This window comes from Phycodurus eques, chromosome 3 (assembly GCF_024500275.1).
Source record: "Phycodurus eques isolate BA_2022a chromosome 3, UOR_Pequ_1.1, whole genome shotgun sequence".
Classification (NCBI taxonomy): domain Eukaryota; kingdom Metazoa; phylum Chordata; class Actinopteri; order Syngnathiformes; family Syngnathidae; genus Phycodurus; species Phycodurus eques.
The window spans coordinates 11,056,871-11,072,842 of record NC_084527.1 but is presented as its reverse complement, the minus strand read 5'-3'; the positions used below and the strand labels follow the sequence as shown (position 1 = coordinate 11,072,842).

The 15,972-nt window shown below is 39.7% G+C and overlaps 1 protein-coding gene across 1 annotated transcript in view; it reads right to left on the bottom strand.

Annotated features, from left to right (window-relative positions):
• gpat2 (glycerol-3-phosphate acyltransferase 2, mitochondrial) overlaps positions 1-15,101 on the bottom strand; it is a 72,554-nt gene extending 57,453 nt beyond the window's left edge. The window contains exon 1 of the mRNA XM_061672010.1: positions 15,040-15,101. The gene's annotated coding sequence lies outside the window, so the exon portion shown is untranslated. The remainder of the gene's footprint in view (positions 1-15,039) is intronic.
• Between the last annotated feature and the right edge of the window lie 871 nt (positions 15,102-15,972).

Genomic DNA, 15,972 nt, shown 5'->3' with positions numbered 1-15,972 from the left:
GAGGACACACTTTCATATAATAGTAATAGCAACGATAAATGCACAGTTATAATTCCTGACTCAGAAACCAAAAAGGAATGATCACTGTCTTTACAGTTCTTGGCATTTACACAAGGTTAACACAGAAAGAAAACATGCACATGCACAGAACATGCAAACTCCACACAGGCGGGGCTGGGGATTGAACCCCGGTCCTCAGAACTGTGAGCTGCAGTACTACTACGACACTACTCTCTATTGAGGGTTTATTCACAAGAGACAATGTTGATGTGGGATGTGAAGCTTTGATAAGAGTTTTCATATTTCTTGTGCAAAATAAACTGCGACATATTCCTGTCTTCCAGTCCTGTCTAAAATACATTAGAGAGTGTGCTAGGCACTAGGGATTATTTATTGATTAATTGATTGCTGAGAATGTTGTTAACCCAATAAGTTTTTTTTTATAATTAATTGACACTTACCCCTCACATCACCATTATAGGTGGCTGTTAGCCTTTTATTAATTTTAACTGGAAACTTTAAAGGTCTCACGAAAGTTTAACATACGGCATTACTTTTTCAAATAGGTCAAATCTTTGGATTTGGGAGGCACCGACAGACAGTAGCAGTGTATCCCGCAAAAAAAAAAAAAATTACATTGCTTCTATATGTGAAGTTGTACTAGTTTATCCAATGAGGTTACATTTTGGAAAAAACATTAAATGTCATTGGAAGTGTTAACAACCATTGTGTGGAGCACACTGTAGATGTAAGTTGCTGCTCATTGCTGGAATAGTCTCCAACTCTTTGGCTAAAGCATCTTCACACTCCGAGGTGGCGGAGAGTAAAACACAGGAGGAGACTGTGGTCTTTATTTGCACACTTGATGTTGTTGACAGTACAAGCACACTGTTGGCGTTAAACTGTCACCTCACTCACTCACTCAGATACGGTATGCTTGGTAAAGAGCAACATACCCACAGACAGAAAGAAAATATCTCTGAGTTCCCCTTAAACATGACAATACTGTACACGTACTGTACAACTTACACATACAAGCATGAAAACATCCTTCCTTGACATATTCCCGATTATGGATGTTCTCTGGCTGTAATTGGTAGCAAGTAACCATAAACTTACTCTTCATGACAGCTGGAAATCCTTTTCTAATTTTGTAATTTCAACATAATGTTGAACATTCATTCTAGTGCCATCATTGCATGTCTTTGCTTTTGGTTAATCCTCTATCATTGTTTCCCCAGTGACAGGCTATCTTCCCCTTATATCATCGTTTAAGAATGTTTGCCATCTTGCTGTTGCCAATCTTGCCTTATCTCCTACTGCCTGCATTTTTGGTAGTTGTTTTCCTCATCGTCAGTTTGCTCTGCATATCACAGAGAAAAGGACAATACCCCCTTACAATGCCTCTAAAAGTCTTTTTTTCTTCTTCATCGTTTCTATGTGTTGTTGTTCCGAATAATAAGCACCAACATGGACTGGGCGGCTGAAGGTGACCCAAAATTGTTCTGCAATCTGAGGTAGTATCAAAAAGTAATAGTCACAGAGGCAGGGCACCAGCTGTATGTAAAATTATGCAATATGTATTGAACAGGTACCTTGATTTATGAGTGTTCATTTCGCGTTACAAGCCGTCGTTTGGTTGATTTTTTTTGCCTTGTGCTGCTAGCCAAAATTTGTTACAAGCAGGCTTCAAATGTGCTTGTAAAAAAACAAATTGGGAAATTAAGATACTGTAACTTCTTAAATCGCATTTGGGCAAGGAGAGCCAGTCGCAGATGCACTTTCACCCATTTATTGAATGGGACAAACAGTCAAACACACAAATACAAAATGGGAACACTCAAGAATTCCAGCAGACTCCTGTCACTCACTAGGCCACACCCTTTAAACGCATACAGATGAACTACACCACATAACACACAATTGTAATTATACTTCATAAAACAAGTTATTTGTTTCTTCTCTCTTTATTTTGTTTTTATACAATACGTTTAGGGTTTTTTCCTTTCTTGGGGGGGGGGGGTGAATCAGGAATGTAACCCCCGCGATAAACAAGGGATTACTGTACGTGTAAACTGAGTTACAACCATGGTCATAGAACAAATTAAACTCGCCAGTCAAGGTAACGCCATATATGCAATATGTGTCCACTCACGTATGCCCCCCTGACAGTATTTTATGTCACACCAGATGCTAACACTGATGTCACACATCAAATTAACTGATTCCAGGATGTCATGCCAACGTGTGAAAATGCACACGGTTGTCCAGGTTCATTGAGTGCCATATAAAATGTGGGTTTTCTGTTACAGCTCTAATATAACAATTTTGTGGGTTGTTTGAGTAAGAAAAAGGCTTCTCACACCTGTGACAAGCATTATTCCTGATGTGAGTGTTTTCGCCAGCACGGTGGGCGACTGGTTAGCACATCTGCTTCACAGTTTTGTGATCCCGGGTTCAAATCCCGGCCCCGCCTGTGTGGAGTTTGCATGTTCTCCCCGTACCTGGGTGGGTTTTCTCCAGGCACTCCGGTTTCCTCCCACATCCCAAAAACATGCGTGGTAGGTTGATTGAAGACTCTAAATTGCCCATTGGTATGAATGTGAGTGCGAATGGTGGTTTGTTTCTATGTGCCCTGTGATTGGCTGGCGACCGGTTCAGGGTGTACCCCGGCTCCCGCCCGAATATAGCTGGGATAGGCTCCAGCAGCCCACAACCTTAGTGAGGATAAGCGATAAAAGAAAATGGATGGATGGATGGGTGTTTTAATCCAGTTTTGAGGGACTGTTTCATTTACTATTTTGAATCAAAAATGTGTCACTTTCTATTTATGAACTTAGAGCTAACACTCTTAACTAAATCTTGTGCTGCGGTGTTATGTTCTGTAACGGTGTCTTTACGAAATAGGTCACCAGCTCAAAGTTACTTTTCTCTGCATGATCACAGATCAGCAAGACAAAGCGAGCTTCTTTCCTAAAAGTCAAAAGGGGATCACATCGTATCACATCTACTTTGTGTACGATCAAGCAGCAGTTGAGCTCAACCATGACTCCCACCCAACTTATGTAAACCATGAATAGAGTACATATGAAGGAATTAATCCCCAAATCCCACTAAGAAAAGTAATATTTAGGGATGGGGATGATAATTAAGCAGTTGGTCAACTGTGTAAACCTGAGACAAATTGGAGTGCACAACTTGGCTGCAACCAGCAGCAGTGCTCTTGATAGTCTCATAACTAGTTTGCTGCATAAATAAGGAAATTGTGATATCAGCTATGAATGCAGACGTCCACTATGGCACAATTCATTCTGACAGCATTATTCCGCTCAATACAACACTGTCAAGGTAACATGAGTTTGCAACATTCAGAGAAAGATTCTCCCATGTCATTATAAATGAATACATAACAAATAATGGTTGCTTTACTTGATTGTTAAATTTACCCATCGACTAACACGGAAATGCAATCAAATGCCTATCCCCAGTTATTCCTAGCTACCCTTTTTTCTGTTGACTATTGATACAAGTAGCTGGACAACAATGACACAGAGCTGCTGAATTGTTGCTGTCCCTGAGCCCAAAAGCCTTTGTACTAGACTCATCATAATAATGTTGCTTTCTGCACAGTCTGATATGAATTTGGATAGAAAATAATGGGAAATGGAAAAAGAGTCAACACAAAATGTTGTATGCATGTTTGTATGACAACACACGGTGGACAACGATATTACTCCATTTATAGGCCTTCCTAATTATGTCTAATTAATGACAGTGTTTCTTCTGAGTAAATAAAACCAAGAAGTAAAATGTTGACTGCATTACAGTGGTTTTCTTGTTGTGGCTTTCATATGGTAAGTACATGTAGAGTGGGCCCGCGACCCTAGTGAGGAGAAGCGGCTCAGAAAATGGATGGATGGATGGATGTAGCGTGGGTACGGAAGGTATTCAGACCCCCTTAAATGTTTCACTCTTTGTTTTATTTCAGCCATTTGGTAAAATCCTTTACCATAATTTCTTGTGTATAATGCGCATTTCCCCCCCAAAAAATTGTCAAAAGTCAATAGTGCGCGTTATACATAGGTATAGGAGGAAATGGGGGGAACTTTCCCATTTTATAAATGTATGCCGCCATCTAGAGGTTATGAAAAATTTGTACACTTTCATTCCAATATGTCATTGCCACCTAGAGGTTATGAGAAAGGTGTACACTTTCATTCTAATATGCCACTGCCACCTAGTGGTTATGAAAAAGGTGTAGCCTACACTTTAATTCCAATATGACAGGGGTACGTACGACTGCATACATGTACAGTTGTGCTCATAAGTTTACATACCCTGGCAGAATTTGTGAAATATTGTTTTTCTTTTTTAAATATGACTGATCACTGAACAACTACCATTAATTTCTTTATGGTTATGTTTTGTTTAATGATAATGCTTTTCTGAAATGCTTGACCGTTTAATTTGAAACCCATTAAAATAAAATGAAATGTGTTTCGCAAGAGAGGTAGAGAAGAACAACCCAAAGATCACTGTGGCTGAGCTCGAGAGATGCAGCCGGGAGAAGGGAGAAAGTTATAGAAAGTCAACCATCACTGCAGTCCTCCACCAGTCGGGGCTTTATGGCAGAGTGGCCTGATGGAAGCCTCTCCTCAGTGCTACACACATGAAAGCCCGCATGGAGTTTGCAAAAAAAAAAAAAAAAAAAAAAAAGAAATAATAATAAATACAATGTAAAAATCACCTGAAGGACTCCAAGATGGGGAGAAATAAGATTCTCTGGTCTGATGAGACCAAGATAGAACTTTTTGGCCTTAATTCTAAGCGGTATGTGTGGAGAAAACCAGGCACTGCACATCACCTGTCCAATACAGTCCCAACAGTGAAGCATGGTGGTGGCAGCATCATGGTGTGGGGGTGTTTTTCAGCTGCAGGGACAGGACGACTGGTTGTACTCAAAGGAAACCTGAATGCGGCCAAGTACAGGGGTATCCTGGACGAAAACCTTCTCCAGAGTGCTCAGGACCTCAGACTGGGCCGAAGTTTCACCTTCCAACAAGACAATGACCCTAAGCACACAGCTAAAATAACGAAGGAGTGGCTTCAGAACAACTCTTCTTGAATGGCCCAGCCAGAGCCCTGACTTAAACCAAATTGAGCATCTCTGGAGAGACCTGAAAATGGCTGTCCACCAACGTTCACCATCCAACCTGGCAAAACTGGAGAGGATCTGCAAGGAGCAATGGCAGAGGACCCCCAAATCCAGGTGTGAAAAACTTGTTGCATCATTCCCAAAAAGACTCATGGCTGTATTAGCTGAAAAGGGTGCTTCTACTAAATACTGACTAAAGGGTCTTAATACTTTTTATTTAAGTTTTTCTTTTTTTAATAAATCTGCAAAAATGTCAACAATTCAATTTTTTTCTGGTCTATATGGGGTGCTGTGTGTACATTGAGGAAAAAATGAAATTAAATGATTTAAGCAAATGGCTGCAATATAACAAAGTGAAAATTTTAAGGGGGTGTGAATACTTTCCGTACCCACTGTATGTGCCTGGTGTGTCTCAAGGCTCAAGTTTTATGTACCGTATTTTCACGACGATAAGACGCACTTAAAAGTCTTACATTTTCTCCAAAATGGACGGGGCGCCTTATAATGCGGCGCGCCTTATGTGTGCACCGAGTTCCAAAATCTGTAAATGTTGTTGTGTGACTTTGATGAGCGCTCCGCTTGACTGACTGGGAGCATTTCCTGCCTACACGCTGCTTATATAGAGGAAAGGCGGACGTGACTGAGGATAGCATGCGGACGTTAAAGGGGGACAGGTGTACGTGACAGAAGACGCCCCCAGTAGGTATATAGCGCCGGTATGTGCATTGTGCAAAACAACATCGGTTTGGCTAAGGACCCCCGAAAATGGCACCTATGAAGAGACACGCTTACGAAGCACAGTTTAAACAGCAAGCTGTAAGTTACGCGGAGGAACATGGGAATTGAGCAGCCGCGAGAGAATTCAAGATCAACGAATCCATGGTTCGCAAGTGGAGGAAGCAGGAAAACGAGCTTCGCCAAGTCAAGAAGACGAAGTTGAAACAAGGCGATTAGTTGGAAGACCAACTCGAGCAATGGATTAATGAGCAAAGAACAGCCGGGAGAAGCGTCTCAAGTCACCATTTGACTGAGTGCAATAACTGCCATCATTCCGGGAGGCTTCACGAAGGAACTCCAACCGCTGGACATCGGTGTAAACAGGGCTTTCAGAGAGAAGTTGCGAGCGGCGTGGGAGCGATGGATGACAGATGGCGAACACAGCTACTAAGACTAGGAGGCAGCACCGGGCGAGTTACACCACAATTTGTGAATGGATTGTGGATGCTTGGGCTAACGTGTCTGCCTGCACTGTTGTTCGAGCTTTTGTAAAAGCCGGCATAATTTCTGAGGAGCCGCACGGCAATGAGACCGACTCAGACAATGACGAGCGGGAACCCGGCATGTTTAACCATTTCGTATACAGAAGATGAAGACTTTGATGGATTTGTGGATGAGGATTGATAAAAAAAAAAATAACGTGAGTACATTGTTAAATACTTCAATAAAGTACAACCAAACTCAGTTTTGCTCCTGCTGCCTTTTTAAAAATATTGTTTTAGCGTGCATGCATGCTACCGTATGTTTTAAGCTAGCGTATCTTTTACTATGCCTGCGCCCAATAATACGGTGCGCCTTATGTATGTGTTAAATACAGAAATAGACCCAGTAACTGAGACTGCGCCTTTTAATACGGTGCGCCTCTGAAAAACAGCATTTCTCTGATTGGTCTTTGGCGATATCTCGGCGATCATCTCGTGGCGGCCAAGCGTTCGCAACACGTCGTGTGACGCACTGAATGGTGATCCTTAATTAGCTGCATCTACAGTATATTGTACTTTATCATTTATATTAAACCATAAAGATAGAGAGAGCTAGAGTAGCAATGAAGGAAGAAGTGGATTGCTACAGAGGACGTGGGTGAAAAAGCTTCACCATTTCATCCACAGTTACATCTTCAATTACAAATATAGTTTAGTATTGTGGTAAAACACAACAAACTTTTATATATTGTATTTGTCTGGATTGGCGGCGGCCGGCTCTGTTGCTCGCTCAAAACCCGGAAATTCACTTCCAGCGTGTGATAGCTTGTGTTTTGAAGTCATCCTCCACAAAATGTGCCTGAACACAGCACAATTCTGGTTCCAAAATGATTAGAAATGTTTCCGAAAATAAATTGAAGCCATTTATTCCTCAACTCCTCCAAGGTTGGCAGGTGATGCAAAGTTTAAGGTTTGAATGAGACAGTCACGTTGTAGCTCAGCAAGTTTTCCCGAGATGAGTGGGCGTGTACCAAACCATGCAGTGGGCAGGTATTTGACAACGACAGCAAAGTCTGATCTGATCATTAAACCTTATGCCATTTATTGCCTTTTGCATTAAATTGACAAACCACATTGATGTCAAACTGAGATCACATGAGACTCATTTTGACCTATGTTATGCATAAAACAGTTGTAGAAAAATTTATTTAGATGGAATGGAACTTTTAGTAGCTAATATTTTGATTTGTCTTATTGAAGTGACAGTTTTGGAATATTGCAGAGACAAATCCAGTTATGCTTAATTGTGTTTGTTGATACAGGTTAGTTAGTGGGGGAAATTAGCTTTTCACATCCCCTCAAATGTCAGCACACGAAAGTTAAATATTGTTCATATTGTGTGGGAAATGCTGTATATATTTTGCAATGTGGTAGCACTTCTCGCGAGCTGCTTATTGTTCCACTTTTGAGAACAAAACAAAAAAGGATTGTATTCTTACTGTGTATTTTTTTTAAAATCACTTTTATAACCACATCACACAATCCAAAGCAATGCATCCTCTTTGCAATTGGCTACTGTCTCTTGACTTAAAACTCCTCTGTGTCCACTTGTTAGTTTTTTTTAATCCAGTCATATACATTTTTTTTCTTCTTTAGCATCTTTTTTCTGCTTACAGCGCTTGCATTTCCTCTTCTTATTCACAATAGTTATCCTCCAGAAACCAAACCTGACTGTGATTGATCCACTAATCTTCTCTGTTTTCAAAGTGCCAAAAGAACACACTATAGCATTAACAACACCAATAAAACTAATGACAGCAATAAAGAACCACACTGGCCTTATCAGTGCTCTTGGTATAAATAAAGGAAGACATTTATCTTGGATGAATCTCATCTCGCTTTCTCCATCACACAAATATGCCCGCCTTATGGCAATATCCCTGATGATCAGGCAAGGTTTCCTGCAATAGACTTCAAATCAAATTAGACTGAATAATAGCAGCTCCCAGGCATCAGCAGGATTTCTAGGATCTTCATGCTGTCTGAAAAAAGCTGACAAACTGGAAACCCACAGAATGGAACACGATACTGTAATGTGATCCAATCTTTGTGTCTCAGCACATTTTCCTCATTAGGTCTTCATCAGAATCAGAATCATCTTTATTTGCCAAGTATGTCCAAAAAACACACCGTGCAAGTCCTCAAGGGTGGGTAGGGGGGACCCGACAATCCTTTCAGCAGTTTTGATTGTTGCAGTCGGAGTTTGTCCTTTTTTGTAGCAGCACCAAACCAGACTGTGATGGAAGAACACAGGACTCATTCGATGACCGCTGTGTAGAACTGCCTCAGCAGCTCCTGTGGCAGGCCGTGCTTTCTCAGAAGCCGCAGGAAGTACATCCTCTGCTGGGCCTTTTTGAGGATCAATAGAATCAATAGAATTCAGGGCTGATCAAGGTAATCCTCGCCAATCAATTTCCCTGTTTCGTTTATGCATCCCTAAACTATTGATATTAACACCAAGGCCATCACTACAAATAAATGCACACTGTAATTTCTGAGGGAAGGTTCAGTGAGTAGCACCACCATACAATTAGTGTTATAGGGCAGGAACCTTTGTTCAGTCATTATTAAACTGGTAACAAAAAACTATTATGTACTGTACTTAAGTCTACGAAGCAATCACTTTAACTTTGTATTATAATCAAACACTGGATGTGCTGTTATAACATTGAGATAATTGTTTAGATGGCCAAACAACAAAGATACAATCTAATCTATCCATACACAGTGGATATAGAAAACTCTACACACCCCAATTCAAATACCAGGTTTTTGTGAGCTATACAAAGAAATCTTTGAAAGTGAAAGTAAAAATAAACAACTGAGATAATGTGATTGCACAAGTGTGCTGAGAATCTGGCTGTGTTCAGAATTAATAAATCACATTCAAACTAAAGTTAGATGGGAGTCAGCACACATCTGCCACCATTTAATGTGCCTCTCTGAGTAACCCAAAATAAAGTTTAGCTGATCTAGTAGGATTTTGCTGACATTTTCTTAGTCACATCTTACAGCACAAACCATGGTCCGGAGAGAGCTTCCACAGCATCAAAGTTATCAGTCAGAGAAGGATGGAAAATAATTTCCAAGGCATTGAATATACCATGGAACACAGTGAACACAGTCATCATCAAGTGGAGAACAAAATGGTACAGACAACCATGACATTGGCAAGAACTGGACGTCCCTCCAAAATTAATGAGAAGAGAAGAAGAAAACTGGTCAGGGAGGATGCCAAGAGGCCAACGGCAACATTAGAGGAGCTGCAGGAATTTCTGGCAAGTACTGGTTGTTCAGTACATGTGACAATCCCATCTTCTTCATGTGTATGGGCTGTGGTGTAGGGTGACAAAAGACAATAGCCTTATCTTACAAAGAAAAACAGTCAAGCATATCTATCTTTTGCAAAAACACACTTGAAATCTCCCACACACGTGGGAAACTATGTTACAGTCGAATAAAACCAAGGCTGAACATTTTTTTCAACATTGCTCCTCACCAAAAGAACACCATAAGCCTACCTACAGTTTAGAATGGTTGTGACAACAGCATACTTTAAGGCTGTTTTTCTTCAGCTGGAATTGAGGCCTTAAGTCAAGGAGGAAGAAATTATGAACAGTTCCAAATGCCAGTCAGTGTTACAACAAAACCTTCAGGCTTCTGCTACAAAGCATTAAAACAAATGTCAGTAAAATTCTACAAGAACAGTTCAAGTTGGGGGAGGGTACACCAGAGGCAGTTTAAATTGTGGCAGGTGTGTGTTGATCCCAATTTAACATGAGTTTGAATGTGAATTCTCTCTGTGCTAATTCTCAACATAGCCACCTTCCCAGTTACAACAGTGTGCTCACCTGTGCAACCACACTATGTTTGCTGTTTATTATGGTTACTTTTTATTTGTATACTTTACTCTCTATAAAATAAAAAATAAATAAAACAACATTTAAAAAACTGCGATTGTCTGGCAACCAGTTCAGGGTGTACCCCGCCTCCTGCCCGATGACAGCTGGGATGGGCTCCAGCACGCCCGCGACCCTAGTGAGGAGAAGCGGCTCAGAAAATGGATGGATGGATGGATAAAATAAAAAAAAAATCCCCAATTGAGTTGTACAGAATATAGATAACATTAGTGGTAGAAAATATATATTTTTTTAAATTTATGCTGGTCTCATTTTTTATAATCACAAAATCCTGGCATTTGACTAGCGGTGTGTACATTTTTTCTTTGACAAAAAAAAAAAAATTATTATTAAAATTATTTATTTTTGTCAAAGTGAGCAGAGAAAAAGACTGAACAAAAAGCTTTAATACGTTAATTTAAATGCAAAGCATCTCCTATGGCTGACGCCCATTAAAAGCAGTTTTTTTGTTGGTTTTCGTAAATGGACATTTAATTAATGTCCCGCTGACAGTGTTTAATTAAATACTCATTAAAAATCTTTTGAACAGGAACATGTACCATGTTATTTGACACTGAAAGCCTGCACATGGAGTGTTTACCATTGTTAACACCATAAAACGGCAGCATAGAATGGCAACCAGCGCTTAAAAGGAGAACAAAGATGTGCAGCCAGTTGCAGAATGGAGACAACTTCTAACTGTTGTTGACAAGCTGAAAGAAATTGTTTAAAAATGTGCAGGTACTTAAAAAAAATATATATATATAAGGCATAACCTAGTCCAGTTTGTGATGATTTTGTGTGTTGCCTAACAACCAATGTACACAGTTCATAATGCCCTGGTTTTACCAACCATCTTCATTCACTGCCAGATCAATAAACCCATGGAAGTAATGTGTTGACTGGCGTTATGGACTATTGTGGATATTCTTCAAGAAGTTCAAAACAAGATGTGGTGTGCCTAGTGTGTCTCAGAGGATTTCCCTCTTTCTGCGCATTTGTCCCCCCTCATTTGAATGAATTTCATAATCACATCACACTAATCAAAGGAAATCCATCCTCTTTGCATGTAGCTTTCTAACTCTTCTGTGCCATTTGTCATTTTTTAATTCATATTTTTTGTTAGCGGAACGGTGCACCACTGGCTCACACATCCGCCTCACAGTTCTGAGGTCCTGGGTTCAAATCTGGCCTATGTGGAGTTTGCATGTTCTCCTGTGTCTGCGTGAGTTTTCTCTGGGTATTATGGTTTCCTCCCACATTCTCAAAACATGCATGGTAAGTTAATTGAAGACTCTAAATTGACCGCAGGTGTGAATGTGAGTGTGAATGGTTGTAGGTTTATACTGTGTGTCCCCTGCGATTGGCTGGCGACCAGTTCAGGGTGTATCCCGCCTCTCGCCCAAAGTTAGCTGAGATAGGCTCCAGCATACCCGCGACCCCAGTGAGGATAAGCAGTTCACAAAATGGATAGCTCAGTATTTTTTCTTGATCTTCCTTTTTCTGCCTTCCTCTTCTTCTTCACAATGGATATCCTCCAGAAAACAATCTGACTGAGATTGATCCACTTCTTCGGTTCCAAAAGAACATTTGAAAACAAATGAAGTTGATCGTGAAAAGAAAATACAGTATACTTTTTCTGGCATTCAGAAATTGAAGGGTTTCTTGACAATTATATGACTGAACCCCCAACCTCTCCAAATACATATGTCATCTGACAGAAACAAATTATATTAGCTTGACAAAATGGATATTGAAAGATTACATACCTATAGATTGAGTTTCAAGGTTGGAGTTATTCAGTCAATTGCCAAAACCTTAAGAGGGATGGGTCACAACTTGTCAACATCCCCATCACCATTTTTGACTGGTCAAAAGTACAGTGGACCCCTGCTACTGGCGGGGGACAGGAACTGAGCCTGACCATGAATAGCAAAAATCCGCTAAAAATGTATACTCCTTATAATTGCCAAGAAAAAAAAACTAACCCTGAGCGATATAAGCACGGGATCAGGTAAAATAAAAAAAAATAAAAAAACTGCAAATAAGCAGGGATTTCTGCAAATAACGGAGGATAGGTTCCCCAAAAACAAACTGATTAAGCGGGGTCCACTGTACATGAGATTAGACATACAGTAAATTCTCATCTTCTATTGTGACCACAACCACAGTTTCTAATAATACATTCAAAGTTGGGGCATGTGTGGGTTTTGTGCACGGACGCCAAGGGAGCAGAGCAGGGGGTATAGATAGCATCAAACAGCTGCCTGTGGCTCATTGAGAGGGGTCTGTGCTGCAGCCTACATTCAAGATATTAATTAATGAATCTGTTTCTTTCAACATTAGAGCTGTAGTTTCCCCAAAAGGCCACATGGCAATTACCTTGATATGAACGCATGCATTCACAAACATGACCATATGCCACAAAAACAAATACTCTTTGGACCACAAGGGTCAACAGGGGCACTATAAATAATTGTAGTCAACCTAGGCTCAAGTCAAAATCTACCTCAGAATATAAAAATGGAAACTATATATTTATAAATATATTGACTATTCTTTAGACGTACAATAAATGTTGGTGCACCTTGCATTACTCCACAAAAGCAAAGTGAACAATACAACTCTGTACATTTGTTGTCAATACCTTACTCTGATGACTTGCACTGAATGGAATCATCTAGGAATGATTAGTCCACACAGTAGCTGCTGATAGTCAAGCATACTTTCAAATGATCATCAGTCATGGTGGAATAGTATTTGGACTTGATAATCTTAATTGGAGGAGGGTGGGGGAACGCTAACTCACATAAGTAAGGGGAGTCAAACAATGCAGCCATTGAGCATTTTCCTTATGTTACGGTACTTTTCCTCTGTCAGAAAGTTCTAGAACTGTCCATGACCCATGGTCTTAAGTTGAATGTCAGCTATTAGTGTGAAAATCTCAACCTCCATTCCAAATCAGTTCAGGTGAAACAGTGTTGCAATTTTTAATGCGAGTAAATCAACCTCGGCATCTTCCCAACAAGGGTAGCGCATAAATGTAGTGACTGGCTCCAGTAAAGTGTTGAAAGCATGTCAAACTCTGACTGTTGTAAATCTGCTCTGGGTAGCGTGCACTGTCAAGTAGCACACATGCCTTACCTTGTGTCACTATCTTTGATGCACGGTTCTGGAAATTTGCCAAAAAAAGCATTAACTGAGCTGATCATTTTGATTACAGTTTTGTCTTTTCCTTGCAGCTCTAAATTAAAGTAATTTAACACGTTGACCAAATCAGTTAAAAATGCTTAGTCTAGCATCCACTGATCATCATTTACTGTAATTGGATTCATTGTGCATGTTTTCGTACTCGGAAAAAGTCCTTCATCTCCAGACATAGATCTTGAAATCTTTGCAAGAATTTCCCTCGACATCACGTCCGTGTGGGGCGAAAAACATAGTGGTCACAGTCAGCTTTCTCCAGATACGCACGGAATAGCTGTCATTGAAGAGATCGGGCACAAACAGAATGGGTGATCTTCGTTGCCACATCCATTATCTCTCTCATGCTGTAGTGGTTATTGATGAAGTCCGGGAAAACATCATCCTCTCTGCACTTGGTAATAAATACCATTCTTAAGTTTAGAAAAAATTAATTGTAGGCTAACAACGCAACTCAGTAGCTTGCTAGAGTTTTGCAGCACTTGGGTTAGATGTACAGTATGTGCATGTGTGGTGACGCATATCAGAAAAGATTAGATGTCAGACTGGCGGCCCTACTGTATATCAGAATCTTTTTTTTTTTTTTTTCCCCCATTGTCAGTAAAAGGTAAATTCACAACTAGGAATTTTTACCGGTCCAATGGTGCAACATGAAACATAGATGGTAATAAAAATATTAATAGACTACGAAGAAAGAAAAACCATGTCCAATAACTATCAGGTGGAGGTGTGAATTTTTAATGGGTGATAGCAGCTTATTTAGTTAACTGCTCCATTATTGATATCCATGATCTAAATCAGGTCAAATCTTTATTTAATCATAGAGATGCATTCAGGGCATTGAGTCATGCAGAGCTCAAGTCAAACTGGTCGGGTCAAGTTAATTACACAGTGTTTAGTGAAATTCTGCACAAGCAAAAAGAGCAGGTGCATGATATTAGTGAAAAGGCATCATTGTCGAACACATGTCCAGTACAGGTTTTAAAGGGTAGTTAAAACTACACTACCCCCCCTTATTCACATTGATAGACTCCCACAGAAAGCCAGTGGCATCATCATATAAATTTTTAGAATGGCATGTTCATAACGAGTATCTGCATTTGTTTTCAAAATGTTCAACCACTTTAGACGACACCTTCTCCATTCACGCCACATTAGAAATGTGGTTATTTTGTAGTTTTGGCCAGTGTGCAGTTTGTGTGTTGGTCATTCAACAACAGTACAGGAATTAATTAACCAGTGTTTACAGTAGGAACTTTCATGCAAGTTTGTTGCTCAGGGGAAATTCAAAAGTTAATGTTATGCAGATCACAAGTGTTTAACCATCATCACAGTGCACCAAGTGAAATCAGCTCCAAATAAAATATCTGTTATGCTTTGTGACACACACACACACACACACACACACACACACACACTTATGCAAAGTTCTCCTAAAGATTGGTCTCAAATAGGTTTAAAGGCATGTCAGGAAGAGCCATACTTCATTTCTGCCATCATTTACACACCACCTGAATGTTACCTGGTAAAGTCAATTGTGTATTGACCTTGGCCTTTGGCTCCACCACCTCCAAAAGTATTGGAACAGGAAGGCCAATGCTTTTATCTTTGCTATAAACAAAAAACATTTGGGTTTGACATCAAAAGATGAACATTAGAGGAGATCAACAGTTCATCTTTTATTTTTTGGTATTTACATCTGGATTAGATTATAATTTAGAATGTGAGCAGAAGTACATTGGTACTGTGACATGCGAGTTTAATTTGTTCCACGACTAAGCTCGTAACTCAAGGAACTCGAATATCAAATACATGTTCCTCATTCAAATGAATTGAAACTCCATTAATCTGTTCCAGGCGCTGCAAAAAGAACACATTTTTGTTGTGTTGTTAATAAAGAAAATTTGAAAAAAAGATTTGACCATTAAGGTAAAATAATGATAATATTGGCCAGTTTATCTCACCTCTATTCACGATATTGCACTCTAGTATCACTACATAACTTCAATAATTATCATGTAGTTTAATATCTGAGTCTCAATCACATCTTGATTTATACTACAAACAACTTCAGATTATTTCTTTCCCTAAAAAACTGGCCGCAAGACTACAACATCTGCCTGTTGGGAGAAGAGGTCAATAGGTCACACCCTTTTTACAAGTGGTTGCATTTGCAAAATATGAGATTTTAAAGGGTCTTTGTCTGCAAGCTGAGGACAATGTAGCCTTATAATAATTCCACTGTGGCTGAAGACATTCCGCTGGGACACTTCATCCTAGCACTGCAAATGGTCTCATTGAAACTGGGAAGAGTAGTTTTTTGACTTTTGAAACGTAGTTTTGATTTAATAATTTCATTAATTCATTTTAAAACCAGATTTATACCAACATGCACTGACTTTAACGAAAAATTACTTCAATTTAAAAGCAAACTTAAGATGCACTTCACTGTTTT